The sequence below is a fragment of the Schistocerca nitens genome, chromosome 2 (assembly GCF_023898315.1).
Source record: "Schistocerca nitens isolate TAMUIC-IGC-003100 chromosome 2, iqSchNite1.1, whole genome shotgun sequence".
NCBI lineage: Eukaryota > Metazoa > Arthropoda > Insecta > Orthoptera > Acrididae > Schistocerca > Schistocerca nitens.
Genome location: NC_064615.1, coordinates 636839022 through 636861130, shown reverse-complemented (window position 1 = coordinate 636861130; position 22109 = coordinate 636839022).

Genomic DNA, 22109 nt, shown 5'->3' with positions numbered 1-22109 from the left:
TCAATTTGGCAATCAATCGGAGCTTACTTTCTGAACAGGCCTCGTAGAATTAGCCCAGCCTATAAGAAACTAGACAGTTCGACCAAATACTTAAAAAAACTGGATGTCCTCGAAAACATCTACTCAATGCATAGTAGTGTGGCACTGATTAACGACATTAACGAGAAACCAATCACTTACTCTTCCTGTTTGGCTTCACTGGATATTAAGAATTAATTCTCCAAAGCTCCGGTTAAAGAAACGATCGATGTAATTAGAAAGAAATTCACTCCTCAGATATAATAAAGTTTCACGACAAGAGAGTATTGAATTCATCTATAGTTTAACCATGAGGTCCATCATTTCAGGAACTGTTTTTATACTTTCATCGATGGCCTGGTAGGTAAAGTATTATAATCCGACCAAGCTATTATGGGTAAAATTCTTTGCTATAAAGGTTATGTAGATGACATACTGTTGCTTGTAGATGGTTCTGGGTTAGATATAGAAGAAATAGCAAAAAAGTTTAAGGCCATCCACAAAAAATAGAGTTCACCATCGAGCGTGAAACTGACACTACTTTCCAGTTCCTAACACTCCAGAGAGTCAAAACCCGATGTATACAGCGTTAGGACTGACATCGGCCCAAATGTGACATTTATGGTAGTTAAAAATACTGTCACGGGTTAATGCAGCCTTACCCATGAACAGAATACTGCTCACAAAAAGGGCATTCGTGGTACACGGTTGTTGCACCCTCTGGCAGAAATTATCTCTAGGAGAAGAGCCTGCCTTGTTCAGGGCTTGCACTCGCTGGAGATAATATAGATACAGTACTTGCCGATGTGAAATTCGCTACACGCTGCTATGACTCAGGACACGCTCTTGGGATCAATCCTCCTTGTTGAAATACTGGAACGTTCGTAAACAATGCGTAACACCCTTTCCTCCAGAACACGTGTTACGGATCTGGGTCGACATCCTCGTTCATTGTATGCGAAACTCCCGGTTTCTCTAACGCAGTGATGTAACTGCTAAATGTATGCCCGTCGGGCCGCCTGCGGAGAGGAAAAGCTTCTTATTACAATCGTGCAGCGTCAAAGGCACTGCCATTCGCTTTCCCATACATGAAGTGCATGTCAGCGTAGTCTTCATTGGTGTAACCTGTGACCATGGTGCCTTCACTTTTGTAACTGATTGTGAGGCCGGTACGGCACAGTGCATGGAGGGGAAAGACAAGTAGTTAAGCATGCGTGAGAAACAGATGGTCGATCCCAAACTTTGAGATACCAACGTAGATACCGCGGTATTCAGGGGCGTTTACAGTTAGTTTCCAACTCGAACTGAGGTGATACCGTGATGACGGTTGATTTACGGACTCATCTTTACTGGAGCTTTTTAGCAACTTTCCGCCTGTGCTTTCCCTGTGTGAATTATTGACCATCACTTCTGAAACACCGTGTATTTGTCGCGTGGTATAAACTGAGTATAATAAGGAATCTTGATTAAATAAACATTTATTTGTCGATACATGCGTCAGCGTATTGCAGTAAAGTCTTACCGGTACATAGGTTCCTTACGACGTATAGCCCTACTTTTATCGCCAAGAATAAAATTTCCTGAAGTGAGTGCAGAATGCTTCTTCATTGCTTCAGGGACAGAGACAACATGGTTAGAGGAAAATACCATTTCGTGAAGATTTCGTTACTCTACAGTCGTTAGTACAGCATCACTTGAAAGCTTCTGTATGCTTACGTATGTTGAAGTGCCGATGGTTTGCGCCACAAATTACTACTGTGCAGCTATTTTTTTATTGAATTAATGAAACGCTTCCCGCTTTCGTTAATAAAGATCAAACGCGCTTGTCGAAACCTTGCATTCCTGAAACGTTACTGGTGCAAGTCTGGACTATACTTTTCAAGCTTTTATAATACATTTCACTCTATACGCTGTTGGCCTACCAATGAAGACGAGGAAGTAAATGTGTAGCGACTTAATTTCGTTAACTCTTTAATATACGCGTGACTGCATCAGTTATTCTTGGTATGAGGCATCAGAGCTGTATATTTCACACGATACTGTTACAGAGAGATTGTAGAGAGTTTTGCCCCAACGGTGATAGATATACTTCGAGTAGTGACAGTGTACTGTAAGATAAATCAAACTCGATGGCCCTCAGTCCGAAGATGGGTTTGATGCACCTCTGTATCCATCTCTATCATGTGCAAGCCTATTGATCTCCCAATAACTACTAAAACCTACATCCACCTGTTCCCGCTTACTGTATTCGTCTCTTAGTCTCCTTCTACAGTTTTTATCCCCACAAACATCCCTCCATTAGCCAATGACGAGGCCTTGATTCATTTTCGATGTGTACAATCAGCCTATTCTTTCTCTTATTCAGGTTTCTTCATAAATTTCTTTCTTCCCCATTCGCTTCAATACCTTCTCATCACTCATCAGTTACTCAATCTACCCATTTACTCTCACCATCCCTGTATGGTACTACATTTCAGAAGCTTCTATTCTGCTCTTGTCTCAGTTGCTTGTCATCCACATTCCACTTCTGTACAAGGCTACACTCCAGACAGACGCCTTCATTATAGACTTCCTAAAACTTAAGTTTGCCTTAGATTTTAACAAATTCTTCCTGTTCATAAGTGGTTTTTGGCTGTAGCCTGTCTGTATTTTATTCACTCTTTACCCAGGCCAGCATCATTTATTTTCCTGCGCAAATAACAAAACTCAACTATTGCTTTTACTGCATCGCCTGTAGGCCCCACCTCCCAGCCATGATTTTGTTAAAGAATCAAACTCCCAATATAAAATAGCTTCAGCTGTTTGATTAATTTCCTCGTTATCAAATACTGAATGAGTACAATCTGGCTACCTTCTCTCAGTTGTGAGGAAAACTACTCGTACGTTTGCCACATTCCACTGTTTAAAACGTCGTATCTCTTGAACCAAGTGTCGTACAGTGCTAAAATGTTCGAGGTACATCCAGTAATTTATGTGGACAATATCTGCAAAGAGTGTTGCGAATAGAGTTAGTGGTAAAAAAATAAGAAATCATCATACCTGATGATGAGGTTCTGCTGCATTAACACCGGAAAATAAGTAAGCGATAACCTTCTCTCCCTATCTTCGTTCTGTGGAGGGTCTCATCGAGAAAAAGTTTCTGAAAGATCTGATGATATGAGTAAGATTTGTTGAAAGTCACGCAGCGCTCTCACTCTCAAATACGGGACGATTATAGTTTTTGCCTCTTCCCCAACAATGCGCATGCGAGTGTTCGCACTGGACGCCCTTACATCCGCGTGGGGCAAGCTGCAACCGCACGGCGACTAGCCACAAGGCGTACAGATGTAAACGCCCCTTAGCCGTGACTTTGCCCCATGCAGCGCACACCATGCACCATTTTAATCTCTTAGTTGTATAAAGTTCATAATTCAGTTCCTTCAGCATCAAGTAGTTAGACTACATTCCATTATTACTGTTCCAATTTTGTTGAAGTTCAGCTTGCAGCATATTCTCAAGGCAGTATCCATTACATACAACTACCCTTTTGTTGACTCATACACAATTACAACGTTATAGGTAAAGTTCAAAGTATTTATTTCTTTTCCCTTAACCTTAATTCTCTCTCCAGATGTCTTCTTGGTTTCCTTTGCTGCTTTCTCAATGTACAGATTGGCTATAAGCGTGCCTCACTCCCATTGCAAAGACTGCTGCCCTTTGATGTCCTTAGACCTTATATAATTGCAATCTGGTTTCTACAGGGTATTTGGAAATTCCGGTTAAAATCTTCTGGGGCTTGTAGAGGGGGTGAGTAGATAATATTTTGCAGAGGAATCCATGTCCGGAAATGTACCGTTTTCTTGCTACAGCTGTTTGAAAACATGTTTCCTAGGTAGGTATGCAAAAGAGTAGTCATGGTGACTGATGTCATTTGACGCCTATCCTGCCTCTTTGACATGATTCGAGCCTCATTCACGTGTCTGTGAGTGTCAGAGCAACATGGTTGAGGTCGCGCTTGTAGAATACACCGACATGATCCTTATGAATGGCGAAGCTCACTGCAATGGAAGAACTGCTCGTCGCCTTTACCAAGATCGTTCTCCACAGCGTCCGAGTCCATCGCATACCCTTTTCGCATCAGGTGCGCGACGGCTTCGAAACACGGCAGTTTCACGGTCAGCAGGTGTGACTATGGTGTTCCAAGGAGACGCCGCATAGCCGAATTGGAAGAGGCCGTAACGCATCACTTTGAGAAGAGCCCGTCAACGGCTACATGAGCAATTTCTTTGGATATTAATGGATGGAATAGTAAAATAAGTGAAGTACTGGGTCACACCTGATCAATTACTTGAAAAGGTGGTCGCCTTACCAACGTGTTTTCAAATGATTGTAGCATAGAAGCAGTACGTTTTCAGACATGGATTCCTATTCAAAATACACACATCAAAAGAAGTTTTGCATCACCCTGGTTCCCAGAACTCCTGAAGATTGACGTTGACTGTGGATATTGTATCACAGACACAGCCCCTTTCACTGTTCAGAGAAGTCACTAAACACGCCCAAAGATGTAAACAACCATGCATGAGCAGCGCCTATTAGACGGAGGGGGTCCGACAGCCGATCAAATCCAGTCATTCGACCAGGAAGGAGGAAAGCTTTTAACAATGTCATGATGTTAACGAGACGTAGACTTTCAAAGTTACCGCACCTACAAAGAACGCAGCAAAAACTATTTTTACACCGTAAGCCGCAATTATCTAAATTACTAGAAATAGCAAATGGATCCAATTTTAATTGCATATTCTTCAGTCTTTCATCTAGAAACGCCATTTTCCCGATATCGAAAATCTGTATCCGTTATCAAGATACACCTAAAAAACCGTGATTTTTGGGTACGAAAAATACCACTTGTCCAATTGTATGGATGTCACTTGTGTAATTGTTGAAATTTTTACGATATGTTCCTAGAATGATGTTCTCGGGGAACTTTGAAACTTTTTTGCTATATTATCCTTTACCGAGATCCAGAGGTTCAAAATTACTCTACTTATAAACGCAAAATACGCGCTTAATATCTGGTCTTGAGCCTAAATGTAATTTTAACTGACGTAGTGAACGCATGACGAGGTTAGTTGGATAATCGTCACGAAGTAGTATCAGAGTGATATAAAATTGGCAAAAAATTGTTTTAACATGCCTGAAAAAAGGTCGCTGACTACCAAAAATTATGTTAAACTGGAGACAGAAAATTCAGTAAAATGTTTCTAATAGCATAAGCCGGGCGTTTTCGATGATTAGCGACTGATGATCAAAATATCCAGAAAAAAATGTACGATTTCATATTAACCTTCTATTGTGCTTACTTACTTTTTGTTTGTAAGTCTCAAAGCTTATAAATGCTTCTAATTATATACTGTCACAACTTTATTGATCTATAGAAAGAAGGAACCAGCGGAAAAATGTTCCTCTTGGATTACAAAAAAAGCGAAAATGTTCTTCTTTAAAAGACTGACGGAAAAGTGAGGATTCAGGGCCTCGTCCTAATTCTGCCTTCGTAAACAAACATTTTGGCATGCGAATAGATTCGCGCCCTTTTAACACAGAACATTCGAGATCCTTTTACCCTTTCTCTCTTTGTAGTGAAGTCTTCATACCGAGCATCTGCCTCTCACTGCCACTGTATATGTACATCTCTGTCTCCCACTGCTTCCTCTTTCTCCGATTGATTTACAGTATGTCCCACTGCCACTGTCTCCTCTCTCACTTACACTGTCTTCTTTTGTCTATCTTTCAAACAGCCATCATCTGCACCATACCTAGGAAGTAGAAAAACTCTGTTGGTCCAAATTATTTCTTCCGTATACCGACATGTTTAAAATTTCAGTACAAAAGGCGCCCTTCCCTACATCTACGTGTTAAAGTTCGCTGGACTGGGAGGGTGCAATCCTATGCATGCTCTCCACTAATCTGGATTCTTCATTTCCACTGTCTTTTCTCTCTTTTTCTACCACTACTTCTACCTCGACCCTTCTTTTTTTCTCTTTTACTGGCACTGTCTCCCACAGAGCATCAATATCACGTCTCTCTCTACTATTTTCATCCCTCTCTCTTTCTCTTTCACTGGCACTTTCTTTCTCCCACCATCACTGCCTCCTCCCTCTTTCTCTCCCACTGGCACTGTCTGCTCTCTCTTCCAAAGTCGCTGTCTCTCTGCTGCTCTCTGTCAGAACAAAAAAGAGGGAATATGTTCGCATGCCAAAATTTTTGGTGTGGAAGGCAGAGTGAGGACTGAGGCACCTGGTCTCCCAGTTTTATGTCGGATACTTTTAAAGAGAAATATATTCGCATTTTTCTTTTCTTTTTTTTTTGCTGCGATAGGACCTTTTTTTAATAATCTCGCGAGCAAATCTTCATGGTCTGTGAAGTAGAATGATGGTGCACATTCAATTCTGAGGGATTTAAGTGGCGGCTTTGGTTAAAAGGGAGAACATTTCGAGAAGTGTTCTTTGTCTAGCGAAGGGTCAGCTCATGGAACATAGATGCAGTCTATAAGGCTTTCGGGTGTATTTCGTGAGGTCTATGACGGTTTGGGATAACGCGAAATAGAAAGAAGGGCAGCACGATAACTCACAGCGTCGTATGGCTCGTGGAAATGTAACAGAAATACCGAAAAACACTAAAGCCCGTCTCACATGCATAAGATTTGTTGTAGGCTTGCTTGCCACCTCTACCGACCGCTCCCAAGCAGAGTCTGTCGCCTACTGTGTTACTGCTTTGCAGGGAGCTTCACGTCTTTTCGATACAGCCCCGATTCTGTTTGCTTTTAGTGGCACTGAATGTACCTGCGTTGTCCACTCTGTACTGTTGCCGTCTCACGTCATAGTTTGGAGGGTGGTATCTCGCCGACAACACTGGTTCACCTGAGAGAGCCGGCCGAAGTGGCGGTTGAAGGCGCTGCAGTCTGGAACCGCAAGACCGCTACGGTCGCAGGTTAGAATGCTGCCTCGGGCATGGATGTTTGTGATGTCCTTAGGTTAGTTGGGTTTAACTAGTTCTAAGTTCTAGGGGACTAATGACCTCAGCAGTTGAGTCCCATAGTGCTCAGAGCCATTTGAACCATTTGAATCACCTGAGAGACAAAACAATGTTATACGCGTCTCAGCTGCTCTGAAAACCTCCTAAAACGGGTTTACGAAATTACTCGGTAAAAGAGTTTTATTCTCTTGCATCTCGAAGCCTCTTTTGGCAGCTTCATGGTGAATTGCCTATCATTTCGTTAATGGACATAGTATTTGTGAAATTTCTAAATTAAGTAATCTACTGACCGACATTTGAGATGCAAGAGACTAAAAACTTTTTGCTGAATAATTTGTTTAAAATCATTTCAGAAAGTTCGAGAAGTAGCCGGCTTCCATTGTGCCATTGAGGAAGTGTCGGGAGCCCGCTACTGCCGTTCGTAACATCACGTGAGAGATTCGGCATGCGAACCAGCCATCAAAACTCGGTGTTAGCCAGCCGTCGAGGGTACACGTACCTAACTTAACGGCGAACCTTACTCCCTATCGGGTAGACGAAAGTGGTAGACACTCAAAGAGCAACTTAAGGAGAAACAAAGTACCATCGTGCCAGAAAATGTTACGTTGTTTTGTTAGATATAGTAAAAAGCCCTGTTAGATCTGATACATTCGGCTCTTGAGTTTGTTATTTGAGCCAACGGCAACATTGTTTTGAGACTGAAGACTACAGACAAAGCACTGTCTCAGGTTTCGTCGAATCTGCTCATAAAATTCGATTTACATGTTTATGAATATTTCTAGTTCTTAGCTTCGAGAAGCTTTATCCAGCTCTTTTTCCCCTACGAATACAGCTTCTTGACGGTTCCGACATATGACAGATGATGTCGACGCAGCAGTGTTATCAACAGAAAGCTATCCATAACTGCTACTAATATTATATACCATAAACTGTACTGTAATTATCAGAATATTTTGGAGGACTACAAATCGGTTTCTAGCTAGGCAGATCATGCGGTGGTGACTAACTTGCCATGAGACTGCTGATGGAGAAGTCTAGAGAATTTAACATTAAAACTCACAAGCTTATGCGAGCTCTCGGCAGAGCAAACCACAACGAGCTACTGGCAGTGCAATTATTCATACAGGAAAACCCTTAACACAGCTGGGACCGAGGACAAATTATCATGCTAGAACTAAATGTTTGCAGGAGACGGGTAAGTATATGGTGTAAGTTCACTCTACTTCATCATAGATAAGAATAGTATAATAATGGATTTCAACTCAAGCAAAAACGTCTACGCACTTATTTTTGTAGAGAGTATACGAAGCCTTAATAACACTTACAGAAACTACACCATCATGAGCCGGTGTCCAAGAAAGTCAGATTGACGTAAGGAAGATTATGTAGAGGGTTTATTATTCATATATCGAATTAGATCGTTTTCTTTGTAAGCATCAGAAATGTTAACTGACACATATCGGAATTCGACTGCGGCAGGGTCGTGGCATATCGTTACAGCGCGGAAGCACTGTGACAAACTGCGTTTTTTTGGTGTTTTTTTTTGTGGGCGGGGTCCTTGGTGCTCGGTTCATATTTGAGTGAGGAATGTTGGATGAAAAGTTTTTGGTTCAGCCGAGACCAGCGGCCATATGTGTAGATGTCCGAACATCTGTCTTACTGTAGGTCTGCCAAATGTATGAAGCAAGGTCTCAACGACGAACAGTAGCTGGCGCCCAGGCAAATTGTCTAATCGATTAATCCCATTTGCAAAAGATGTTAACAAGACTGAAAATAATACGCAGCAAATGGCGCCATTTGTATGTTCACCGTTCGGATCTTACGTGCAAAAACACACCAAATCTCGTTTCTCTGGGGCGTCTTTGAAGCGTGCCACTTCTGTACTTGAAACTTGTACGAATAGGTTCATACTTCTCACTACGCTAGATAAATGGATTAACTCTAAACCAATTTTTTATCCAGTAATTTTTATTTTTGAAAACGTTACTGGAGGTAGCAGTCTGGATTGCAAGGAACGTTTACTAAAAGGTGACCGGTTTTGAAACCTGATCGAAACTGGTCACCCTTCAGTAAATGTGCCTGGCAATCTAGACTGCTAGAATCATTTTCCAATAATTTCTACCCACTGTAGAGATACGATGGTTTAAAATCCATGAACTTGTAAAATTTATTCTCACGTGAACTGAATGCGCGGAAACGGTTTAGAGTGAGTCAGATAAATAAAAAACACATACGTACGATAAAACTGAATACTTGTTTCCGAAAATCAAGCTTCATTCAGAGTATACGTGCAAAAAAACAAATGTTTTGCAATTTTTTTTACGTGCGCCACTTCTGTGTTCTAAGCTTGTGCGAATCGGTTAAAACTATGTAAGAAGGTAGACAAATATATGAAATTACTGGTCGTCTGTTGTCTTGTGAAAGCTTTATCCCTGACCACGATATAAGCAACATGATTCCAAAGACAATAAAACAACCTATACCGGATCAGTCGTCGCCAGAGTCAACAAAAATCTATATCGGTTTTGGCGAGCTGATGTCAAAATCATTGTACAGTAAAAGTTTGGAACCAGAATGAAAGTGTTTTTTAAGAGTTAACCCTACTTCCCCAGCACAGTGAGCTCTCTTGGCTGCAGTGTGTTGGCACATCTGCGTCTTGCAATTTATAGACTAAAGTCTCTGAACCCCTTCCCGAAATCGGGAATATTGGCCAGCCAAAGTAAACAGTGTCATGTGGCAGAAGAGCATGCACGTAATAGCTTAAAACGTTTTTCTGGGAAGATTTCTTCCTGGGGGTAAGAAATCATGGATGATGTTACTTTACTTGGCATAATGCATTATATTACATGACTTGGATACTATAAAGAGTACAGGGTCGAGCCAACTGCAGGTGGTGGCTCATGTCGGTACCACTGACATGTGTCGCTTTGGATCGGAGGAGATTCTCTCTGGTTTCGGTCGGCTAGCGGAAATGATTAAGACCGCCAGTCTTGTTTGCGAGATTAAGGCGGAACTCACAATCTGCAGCATCGTCGGTAGAACCGACTGTGGTCCTTTGGTGCAGAGCCGAGTGGAGGGTCTAAATCAGAGGCTGAGGCGGTTCTGTGGCCGTGTATGCTGCAGATTCCTTGTCTTGCTCCATCGGGTTCCGTTTAATAGGTCAGAAGTCCACTACACGCAGGAAGGGGCTACACGGGTAGCGAGGGCTGTGTGGAAGGGACTGAGTGATTTCTTAGGGCAGAGGGTCTCAGGAAACCACAGAAAGGGCTTCCGTCTAAAAGGGGGCAGGTAAAACACTGTAAGGTAGTTGTAAAAACGATCGGTATTGTAGTTGAAAAATGTCATAGCTGTATTGGGAAAAAACCAGAGCTTCAAGCCCTAATAGAAAGCACTGAAGCTCAAATAGCTATAGGGACGGAAAGCTAGCTAAACCCGGAAATACGTTAAGGTGAAATTTTTTCAAACGACCTAACAGTGTTCAGAAAGGATAGATTAAATACAGTTGGTGGTGGAGTATTTATTTACTGTCAGAAATAGTTTACCTTGTAGTGAAAATGAAGTAGATAGTTCCTGCGAAAGTGTATGGGTAGAGGTTATACTTGACAGTCTAACTAAACTATTAACTGGATCGTTTTACCGATCCCCCGACTCAGAAGATATAGTCGCTGAACAGTTCAAAGAAAACTTGAGTCTCATTTCAAATAGGTACCCCAATCATAGAACTTTAGTCCGTGGTGACTTCAACCTACCACAGATATCCTGGAAAAATTGTACGTTTTAAGTCAGCGCACGGCATAAAACGTCATCCGAAATTGTACTGAATGCTTTCTCAGAAAATTACTTCAAACAATTAGTTCATGAGCCCACTCGAGGCGTAAATGGTTGCAAAAGCATACTTGACCTCATAGCAAAAATAATCCCTGGACAAATAGGGAGTAACATGACGGATACTGGGATTGGCGACCTCAAGGCAGTTACTGCTAGGCTGAATATCCTAACACCCACAACCATCAAAAAGAAACGCGAAGTGTATCTTTTTAAAGAAGCCTTTTTAACAGTCAGTGTCCACTGCTTCCGTTCTGATCATGCAAGGGTAGAAGAGATGTGGAATGATTTCAAAGAGATAGTATTGAAGGCAGTTGAGAGATATACGCAACATAAATTAATAAGTGATGCTACTGATCGCCCATGGTACACAAAACATGTCAGGTCGCTGTTGCAGAAGCAACGAAAACAGCATGCCAAATTTAAAAGAACGCAAAATCCCCAAGATTGGCAAAGTTTTACAGAAGTTCGAAAGATAGCGCGTACTTCAATGTGAGATGCTTGTCATAATTCCCACAATGAAACTCTGTCTCGGTATGTGGCAGAAAACCCAAAGACATTCTGGTCATTCGTAAAGCACACCAGTGGCAAGACGCAATCAATACATTCACTGCGCGATAACAACGGTGAAGTCACTAATGACGGTGCCACAAACGCAGAGTTGTTGAACACGGTATTCAGAAACTCCTTCACCAAAGAAGACGAAGTAAATATTCCTGAATTCCAATCAAGAACAACTGCCAATATGAGAAACATATCAGTAGATATCCTCGGTGTAGCAAAGCAGCTTAAATCACTTAATAAAGGCAAGGCCTCCGGTCCAGATTGTATACCATTCAGGTTCCTTTCAGAGTATACTGATAGCTCCTTATTCAGCAGTTATATACAACCGCTCGCTCACAGGAAGATCCGCACCTAAAGACTGGAAAATTTCTCAAGTTACACCAATATTCAAAAAGGGAAACACGAGTGAGCCGCTGAATTACAGACCTATATCACTAAGGTATATTTGCAGTAGGGTTTTGGAACATATACTGTCTTCGAACATTATGAATTATCTCGAAGAAAACGATTTATTGACACATAGTCAACACGGATTTCGAAAATATCGTTCTTGTGAAACACAGTAATGAGTGCTATCGACAGCTGGGTGTCTTTGGAATATCGTCTCAATTAGGCTATTGGATTCGTGATTTCCTGTCAGAAAGGTCACAGTTCATGGAAATAGATGGAAAGTCATCGAGTAAAACGAAAGTAACATCTGACGTTCCACAAGGAAGTGTTGTTGTTGTTGTGGTCTTCTGTCCTGAGACTGGTTTGATGCAGCTCTCCATGCTACTCTATCCTGTGCAAGCTTCTTCATCTCCCAGTACCTACTGCAACCTACATCCTTCTGAATCTGCTTAGTGTATTGATCTCTTGGTCTCCCTCTACGATTTTTACCCTCCACGCTGCCCTCCAATGCTAAATTTGTGATCCCTTGATGCCTCAAAACATGTCCTACCAACCGATCCCTTCTTCTAGTCAAGTTGTGCCACAAACTTCTCTTCTCCCCAGTCCTATTCAATACCTCCTCATTAGTTATGTGATCTACCCACCTTATCTTCAGCATTCTTCTGTAGCACCACATTTCGAAAGCTTCTATTCTCTTCTTGTCCAAACTGGTTATCGTCCACGTTTCACTTCCATACATGGCTACACTCCATACAAATACTTTCAGAAACGACTTCCTGACACTTAAATCTATACTCGATGTTAACAAATTTCTCTTCTTCAGAAACGATTTCCTTGCCATTGCCAGTCTACATTTTATATCCTCTCTACTTCGACCATCATCAGTTATTTTACTCCCTAAATAGCAAAACTCCTTTACTACTTTAAGTGTCTCATTTCCTAATCTAATTCCCTCAGCATCACCCGACTTAATTCGACTACATTCCATTATCCTCGTTTTGCTTTTGTTGATGTTCATCTTATATCCTCCTTTCAAGACACTGTCCATTCCGTTCAACTGCTCTTCCAAGTCCTTTGCTGTCTCTGACAGAATTACAATGTCATCGGCGAACCTCAAAGTTTTTATTTCTTCTCCATGAATTTTAATACCTACTCCGAATTTTTCTTTTGTTTCCTTTACTGCTTGCCCAATATACAGATTGAATAACATTGGGGAGAGGCTACAACCCTGTCTCACTCCTTTCCCAACCACTGCTTCCCTTTCATGCCCCTCGACTCTTATAACTGCCATCTGGTTTCTGTACAAATTGTAAATAGCCTTTCGCTCCCTGTATTTTACCCCTGCCACCTTCAGAATTTGAAAGAGACTATTCCAGTCAACATTGTAAAAAGCTTTCTCTAAGTCTACAAATGCTAGAAACGTAGGTTTGCCTTTTCTTAATCTTTCTTCTACGATAAGTTGTAAGGTTAGTATTGCCTCACGTGTTCCAACATTTCTACGGAATCCAAACTGATCTTCCCCGAGGTCCGCTTCTACCAGTTTTTCCATTCGTCTGTAAAGAATTCGCGTTAGTATTTTGCAGTTGTGACTTATTAAACTGATAGTTCGGTAATTTTCACATCTGTCAACACCTGCTTTCTTTGGTATTGGAATTATTATATTCTTCTTGAAGTCTGTGGGTATTTCGCCTGTCTCATACATCTTGCTCACCAGATGGTAGAGTTTTGTCATGACTGGCTCTCCCAAGGCCATCAGTAGTTCTAATGGAATGTTGTCTACTCCCGGGGCCTTGTTTCGACTCAGGTCTTTCAGTGCTCTGTCAAACTCTTCACGCAGTATCTTATCTCCCATTTCATCTTCATCTACATCCTCTTCCATTTCCATAATACTGTCCTCAAGTACATCTCCCTTGTATAAAGCCTCTATATACTCCTTCCACCTTTCTGCCTTCCCTTCTTTGCTTAGAACTGGGTTGCCATCTGAGCTCTTGATATTCATACAAGTTGTTCTCTTCTCTCCAAAGGTCTCTTTAATTTTCCTGTAGGCAGTATCTATCTTACCCCTAGTGAGACAAGCCTGTACATCCTTACATTTGTCCTCTAGCCACCCCTGCTTAGCCATTTTGCACTTTCTGTCGATCTCATTTTTGAGACGTTTGTATTCCCTTTTGCCTGCTTCATCTACTGCATTTTTATATTTTCTCCTTTCATCAATTAAATTCAATATTTCTTCTGTTACCCAAGGATTTCTATTAGCCCTCGTCTTTTTACCTACTTGATCCTCTGCTGCCTTCACTACTTCATCCCTCAGAGCTACCCATTGTTCTTCTACTGTATTTCTTTCCCCCATTCTTGTCAATTGTTCCCTTATGCTCTCCCTGAAACTCTCTACAACCTCTGGTTCTTTCAGTTTATCCAGGTCCCATCTCCTTAAATTCCCACCTTTTTGCAGTTTCTTCAGTTTCAATCTGCAGTTCATAACCAATAGATTGTGGTCAGAATCCACATCTGCCCCTGGAAATGTCTTACAATTTAAAACCTGGTTCCTAAATCTCTGTCTTACCATTATATAATCTATCTGATACCTATTAGTATCTCCAGGATTCTTCCAGGTATACAACCTTCTTTTATGATTCTTGAACCAAGTGTTAGCTATGATTAAGTTATGCTCTGTGCAAAATTCTACAAGGCGGCTTCCTCTTTCATTTCTTCCCCCCAATCCATATTCACCTACTATGTTTCCTTCTCTCCCTTTTCCTACTGACGAATTCCAGTCACCCATGACTATTAAATTTTCGTCTCCCTTCACTAACTGAATAATTTCTTTTATCTCGTCATACATTTCATCAATTTCTTCATCATCTGCAGAGCTAGTTGGCATATAAACTTGTACTACTGTAGTAGGCATGGGCTTTGTGTCTATCTTGGCCACAATAATGCGTTCACTATGCTGTTTGTAGTAGCTAACCCGCACTCCTATTCTTTTATTCATTATTAAACCTACTCCTGCATTACCCCTATTTGATTTTGTATTTATAACCCTGTAATCACCTGACCAAAAGTCTTGTTCCTCCTGCCACCGAACTTCACTAATTCCCACTATATCTAACTTTAACCTATCCATTTCCCTTTTTAAATTTTCTAACCTACCTGCCCGATTAAGGGATCTGACATTCCACGCTCCGATCCGTAGAATGCCAGTTTTCTTTCTCTTGATAACGACGTCCTCTTGAGTAGTCCCCGCCCGGAGATCCGAATGGGGGACTATTTTACCTCCGGAATATTTTACCCAAGAGGACGCCATCATCATTTAATCATACAGTGAAGCTGCATGTCCTCGGGAAAAATTACGGCTGTAGTTTCCCCTTGCTTTCAGCCGTTCGCAGTACCAGCACAGCAAGGCCGTTTTGGTTAATGTTACAAGGCCAGATCAGTCAATCATCCAGACTGTTGCCCCTGCAACTACTGAAAAGGCTGCTGCCCCTCTTCAGGAACCACATGTTTGTCTGGCCTCTCAACAGATACCCCTCCGTTGTGGTTGCACCTACGGTACGGCCATCTGTATCGCTGAGGCACGCAAGCCTCCCCACCAACGGCAAGGTCCATGGTTCATGGGGGAAGAAGGAAGTGTTATAGGCCCTCTATTGTTCCTTATCTATATTAACGAAATAGGAGAAATCTTAGTAGCCTTCTTAGATTGTTTGCAGATGATGCTGTCATTGACCAAAACGAATTGCAAAATGATTTAGATAAGATATCCGTATGGCGCGAAAAGTGACAAGTGAACCTGAATAAAGAAAAGTGTGAAGTTATTGACATGAGTACTAAAAGAAATCCGCTAAATTTCGATTACGCGATAAGTCACTCAAACCTGAAGGCTGTAAATTGATCTAAATACTTAGGGATTACAATTCAAACAACCTAAATTGGAGAGATCACATAGATAATGTTGTGGGTAGAGCAAACCAAAGACTGCGATTCAATGGCAGGACACTTAGAAGATGCAACAGCTCTACTAAAGAGACTGCTTACCCGACACTTGTCTGGAATATTACTGTGCGGTGTGGGATCCGCATCAGGTGGGACTGACGGGCGACATCTAAAACGTTCAAACAAGGGTAGCTCGTTTGGTATTATCACGAAATCGGAGATATGGTGCCACAGAAATGATACGTGAATTGGAGTGGCAATCATCAAAACAAGGGCGTTTTTCGTTGCGACGGAATCTTCTCATGAAATTTCAGCTACCAGTTTTCTCCTTCGACTGCGAAAACGTTCTGTTGGCACCTACCTATATAAGATTATCACGTCAAAATAAGAGAAATCGGGGATCGCACTGAAAAATTTAAGTGCTCGTTTCCTTTGAGCGCCGTTCGTGAGTGGAACGGTAGAGAGACAGCTTGAAGATGGTTCATTGAACCCTCTGCCAGGCACTTTATTGTGAATAGCAGAGTAATCACATAGATCTAAGTGTAGAATACTGACAGATAAAAAAGCGCGAATATGTCAAGATGTTTTGACTTAAATGTCTTTGAAGTTTCCAGATAAGTCGTAAAGCTGGTTCCGTCTTTTTACATCCCTAACTCTGCACAGTACGTATTCGCCTTTCTTGTGCTCTGATAGGAGCATTTTTCATTCTGGTTGAGTCTTATTTTTACCGTTCAGCTTTATTGCCCTTCCGTTGTTCGTATGCCACAACTGCCAATTGTATATGAAATCGACAGGTTCAGGACAGCCATATTCAACCCCACGCACGAACTCAACAGTCCCACGCAAAGAGGACCGTTTAGCAACGTCATCTTGAGTTATGGAAAAGTCTTGTTTGCAGCAAGACAAGTACCCACACTTCAGTACGACGACGTCTCAAGCACCACGAACTGTCAACAAGAGGACCGTTGTGCAGATTCCCTTGATGCGGTCGCGGAGAAAGACGCAGCGACTGTTGTGCGCCCAGTGACAACTCTGGACACGGGAGAGGCCCCACTTCATTCTTTCAGACGAGTGCTGGTTCCGTGTATGGCGTCGCGATGGACGTATCCATGCGTGGAGATGCCAGATTTACTTCGTCGTCATCCGGGACCAGCACATCGCGCGTTGGGGTGGCAGTAGGTATACATCAAGACCACTCTGGTTCGCTCAGCAGACGATTTGTACAACAAACTTTAGATTTATGACTAGTTAATACCGATGACTGTACCCTATCGTCAAGTTGCCGTAACGCTAGCTTTCAATAAGATAAAAGAAATCCGGATGTTACCCGTGTTGTCCTGACGTACCTCGATAAAGATGGTGTTTGACTCTTGCCCCAACGAGCACAGACACTAGATCGTTTACCCACTGACGACACCTGGTCAGGGACTGATCATAGACTGGCTTTCCACTACCCAGCAACGACTGCGACTGATGAGCTGGGCCAGGAACATCATTGAATAAGGTACACTGATGAGCCAAAACGTTATGACCATATGTTTAATAGCGTATTGTTCCACTTTTAAAACATAGTACAACTGAGATTCTCCTTCGAATGAATACTACAAGTCCTTCACAGGATTCCAGAAGTAAGAGGCACCAGGTGGCTTCGCACAGGTCAAGCAATTCCAATTACGGGATTGTGGTTTACGGGCACGCAGCTGGCACCCGTTACGTGTTCCAATGAGTACAGATCAGGCACATTTGCTGGCCGGACATCAAAGTGAGTTCGCTATAACGCCTTTCAAACATCTGAAGTACGATTCTGACCTTGCAACAGGGACAATTATCCTACTGGAAGATGTCATCGCTATAGGGGGGACTTCAAGTATGAAGCAATGCAGGTTCAAATGGTTCAAATGGCTCTGAGCACTATGGGACTTAACTTCTAAGGTCATCAGTCCCCTAGAACTTAGAACTACTTAAACGTAACCAACCTAAGGACATCACACGCATCCATGCCCGAGGTAGGACTCGAACCTGCGACCGAAGCGGTCGCGCTGTTTCAGACTGTAGCGCCTAGAACCGCAATGCAGGTGACACGCAATAATATTCTAGTAGTTCACTGCTATCATACTATCTTCGGTTACCACCAGAGGTCCCATGGAAGCCCATCTCCGTGTGCCCATAGCGTGATTCTGTCCTCATGGGCCTGCATCTGTGGCGCAGTGCATGTTTCGTGCAGCCGTTTGCCTGGATGACGTTGTTTAGACCCCAATCATTGCCCTGGTGTAATAGGAAACTCGCTTCATTGGACAGGCGACAGGTTTCCATCGATTCACAGCGAAAACTTAGTGATGCTATGCCCACTACAATCATAACTGACAATGTCGTTGCTTCAGCACAGGAACACGTAGGGGTCTTATGTTATGGAGCACCATGTTCAACAATGGCCGTTGAAGAGTGCTTCTGAAAAATTTGTACATGCACCAGTATTGTACTCTGTCGTCAGACCTGCCACAGATCGCTCCCTCTCCTGGATTACACGGTGGGTGATTCTCTGACCTCTGCGTTTCGTGATGGGACGTGGCCGTCCAATACCATATGGCCTTATTTCACCATCCTTCAGCCTTTCTGTGGGTGCTCACGACACTAGCACGCCAACAGGTGACGGGCTTCTCCGTTTCAGAGATTTTCGTTTCCAGCCGCAGCGTCACAACAATGTGCAGAACAAAAGCAAACAAACAGCTTCCTAACAGACCGTGAAGGCCCAACAGTACCGACCGGACGCCGTGTCACCATCAACCTTAGGCGTCTCCGGATGCGTATACGGAGGGGCATGTGGTCAGCACACCGCCCTCCCGGCCGTTGTCGGTATTCGTCACCGGTGCCGTTACTTCTCACTCAAGTAGCTCCTTAATTGGCCTCACAAGTTCTGAGTGCACCCCACTTGCCAACAGCACTCGGCAGACCCGGACGGTGACCCATCCAGGTGCTAAGCAAGGTCGAAAGCGCTTAACTTTGGGGATCTGACGGGAGCTGGTGTTACCACTGTGGCAAGGCTGTGAGCACAACAATGTGCTCTTTGTCAAAACCGCTTATATCAGTAAATTTCCGCGTTTGCGGACCATTTATTTGTGTTATAATGACTGCCCATTCGTCTCTGTTCCGCTTACATTCTTTCCTTACTGCGTCATGTGACCGCAGCAATACCAGGACGCATTGAACCTCGCAGTGAAAGTGGTCATAATGTTTCGGGTCATCAGTGTAACTGTATCTGACGTCCAAGCTCAGTTCGACGGCCAGCCGTAGTGACCGAGCGGTTCTAGGCGCTTCAGTCAAGAACCGCGCTGCTGCTACTGTCGTAGTTTCGAATCCTGCCTCGGGCATGGATGTGTGTGATCTCCTTAGGTTGGTTAGGTTTAAGTAGTTCTAAGTTCTAGGGGACCGACGACCTCAGTGTTTAAGTCGCATAGTGCTTACAGCCATTTGAACCATTTTTTTTCAGTTCGACGCGATACCAAGCCGGATTACGGCCACTGTTACTGCTCTGTATGCTAAATTTGAGGGTGATGTACATCGTTGCTTGGCATTAGAATTCCCGGTGGCTGCTTCGAGCGACATTGCTGAGGCATATGGAGGTTGCAGCTGTGCCTGCTCGACCGAAGGCAACGGGATATTTGCGGCTGAAAGCTGGGACGAGAAGGAACGACGTCGAATAGATGGCGGCCCTTGATCGCAGCTGAACGAGAGCACCGATCTTGTCTGTCGACTCCACAGCTATGTGACGAGTAGTTCCCGAATAGCTGTCAGCTACTTGGGAGGAGCTCTTGGAGCCATTTTCCATACCAGGAAAGAGTTTTTGAAGCTAAATATTTAGTTCTTTATAAGCATGCAAAGACTAGTCATTCGTAGTTCAAGAAAAGTTGTTGCGAAGCTTCACAGTGCGCTTTTTAAATTTATTATTGGCGGTAACGCCTGGTTTTGTGTTTTAAATGGTCGTGGCGCCTGATAACATTACTGCGAAAAATTGTATTTTTTTTTCTAATAAATATTATGAAGGACAACCCGCACAGTCAACCCAGTTCTTTGACTCACCTGTCACACGGTCGTTAAACTTGTATTTTCCTTCCTTCTGATGACAAGCCGCCCAGGAGGCTACGCTTGATGGGATACCAAAGAAATAAAGAGATTCTACGTGAAGACGCTGTGCATCTGGTAATGGAGTAAGCAGATTGAAACAAGTGGCTACAGCATGATGCTCTACACAATAATTCCAAAACAGTCCTACACTACAGACTCAAAGGTAAAAGGGCTCAGTAGGTCCCAATTCCGAACGAAAGCGTTAATTTTAGAGCGTAGTAGTGAGGTTGGTGATGATATTTAACCAATGAGAGCGAAGGCATCAGATGCTCATCAGTGTTATTACCAACTTAGGAACATTAATTAAAGCATTAAACAGATTTGTGCTGAAACTTAAAACAATAAGAGATTACCAGAATGTTGTGAAAAGTTGCGTTCATATGAAGGAGAGAAGCAAGACATATGCGTTCGCTCGACGCGTGAGCTGTAGCAGCAGCTCCTTGTTGATGTGGCTGTGAAATGGTCCTCAAGTAATATCAAGGAATCCAGAACCAACATTATTTAACATAAATCGCCCACCATCTTGTTCAGAGCCGCCGTAGGCGACACGAGAAAGAAGAATTCAAGTTGGTCAGATAAGACTGGTGAGTGATATTTCTTTCGAAAACGAGTTGGTCTGTATAAAAGAAATGGAGTGGTTCTTCCTTCACGCTTGGCTACCTAACACATGGAAGCACAGGACAATTAAGGACGTGCAGTGCAACAAAGGTCCCCAGACAGTAGGAAGCAGCTACTTCTGGTCCGATTTCGAGAGCTGGAGCGCGCTGTGTTGCGCTATCTGTTAATTCCGGAACGGCGGTGGGGGAAGACGTCCGTGGGGACCTGGGCAAGATAAACAAGCCGGCTGCTCCTTTCTTCGGCGTCTCCCTCCAGATCGGATCAGGCGCTGGGACGAGTGACCGGGCGGCACATCTGGAACAAGTGCTGGCGCCCCTCACACACGAGAAACAGCGCCAAATGAAGGTCTTTTGTAGCGGTCAGACAAAGGCGACGCCCAGATCGAACTTGGGTTCTGGCCGAGTCATGTTGGTATTATTGAGTCTTCTCCGGACGGACGGCAGACAATCTCAGGCTTTGTGTCCGGCTATAGAAAGGCGGCGCGGGGGTGGAGGCGGGGGCGGCCACCCCTCCAGCCGTTGCGCCCCCCACTGCTCGGCAGCTGTTGTCTCTTTCTCTCTCTGGAAAACTAATTGAAGCAGACAAAACTGCGGAACGTCTGATATTAATCACTTTACGTCGCAGTGTATCACCACCGTCACAGCGAAGCGATTCTCAGATAGCTACCTACACTTCCCGGGTCCTTTATTATCCTAACACAGTGCGTCCCACCAGCGAGCACAAATGTGCAGTGTAACCGCTCTGAATAGTGGCGTGCTGATGTGAATCCCACTACCAGTGTTCCTGTAGACCCTCCTCTGCCGAGGAAATTCCAGCGAGATCTCATTTTAGGTACTCATTCCACCTAAGAAAACCGCACAGCTCAAATTATACTTACTCTGACAAACTACATATTGGCTTCTGTCTCGGGTTCTTCGGCCGACGTTTGTTTGATAATTCTTCTGACGTTTCTCCAGTACGAATGGCTGACATAATCCAAGCTTCACTCTCCACTGCTGGTGGTAGACTGCAATCGGACTGGCGGCCGCAGATTATATGTACCTGCGGAGCCAATGTCCAACGGCTTTTCCGTGGTCATTTCCGCTGCGATTTTCCCCTTGATACCTGCAGCGGTCGTTCTCTGCAGCACGACAATCTAGCGTCTGTTTACTTTGAGGCTTTCTTCTTTCTTATTGAAGCTATTCTCAGGTTTCTATATTTCAATGGCTTCCGTGAACTAGAGGGAGTCGTAGCTTTTCCCTGCGGCAGGATATTCCCTATCGGCGAATTTGACCACGTGGTCGGTCTCACACAGCGTCAGGCGTGTATAATCAGCTTCAGTCCACTACCAGCAATGAAGGGTGAAGCTCTGACAATGACACCAGTCGTGCTCAATGAGACAATTCTCAAACAAACGTCCGTCGAAGAATTCGAGACAGAAGCCAACAATCAGTTTGTTAACTAGTGGTCACGATATCCTTTATGACGATCCTCTGGAGCAAAGCCCTTTGTTTTCCCATTGTAATCAACAGAAACGTTAAGCTTTTGAGTTAAACCATCGTCAATGGTCCTCTTAGATATGTCCGTCTTTCATCTCCTTATTCGTTCCTGATTCCACTTAGGAAGTTACAGATCTGGTGCCGGTTTCC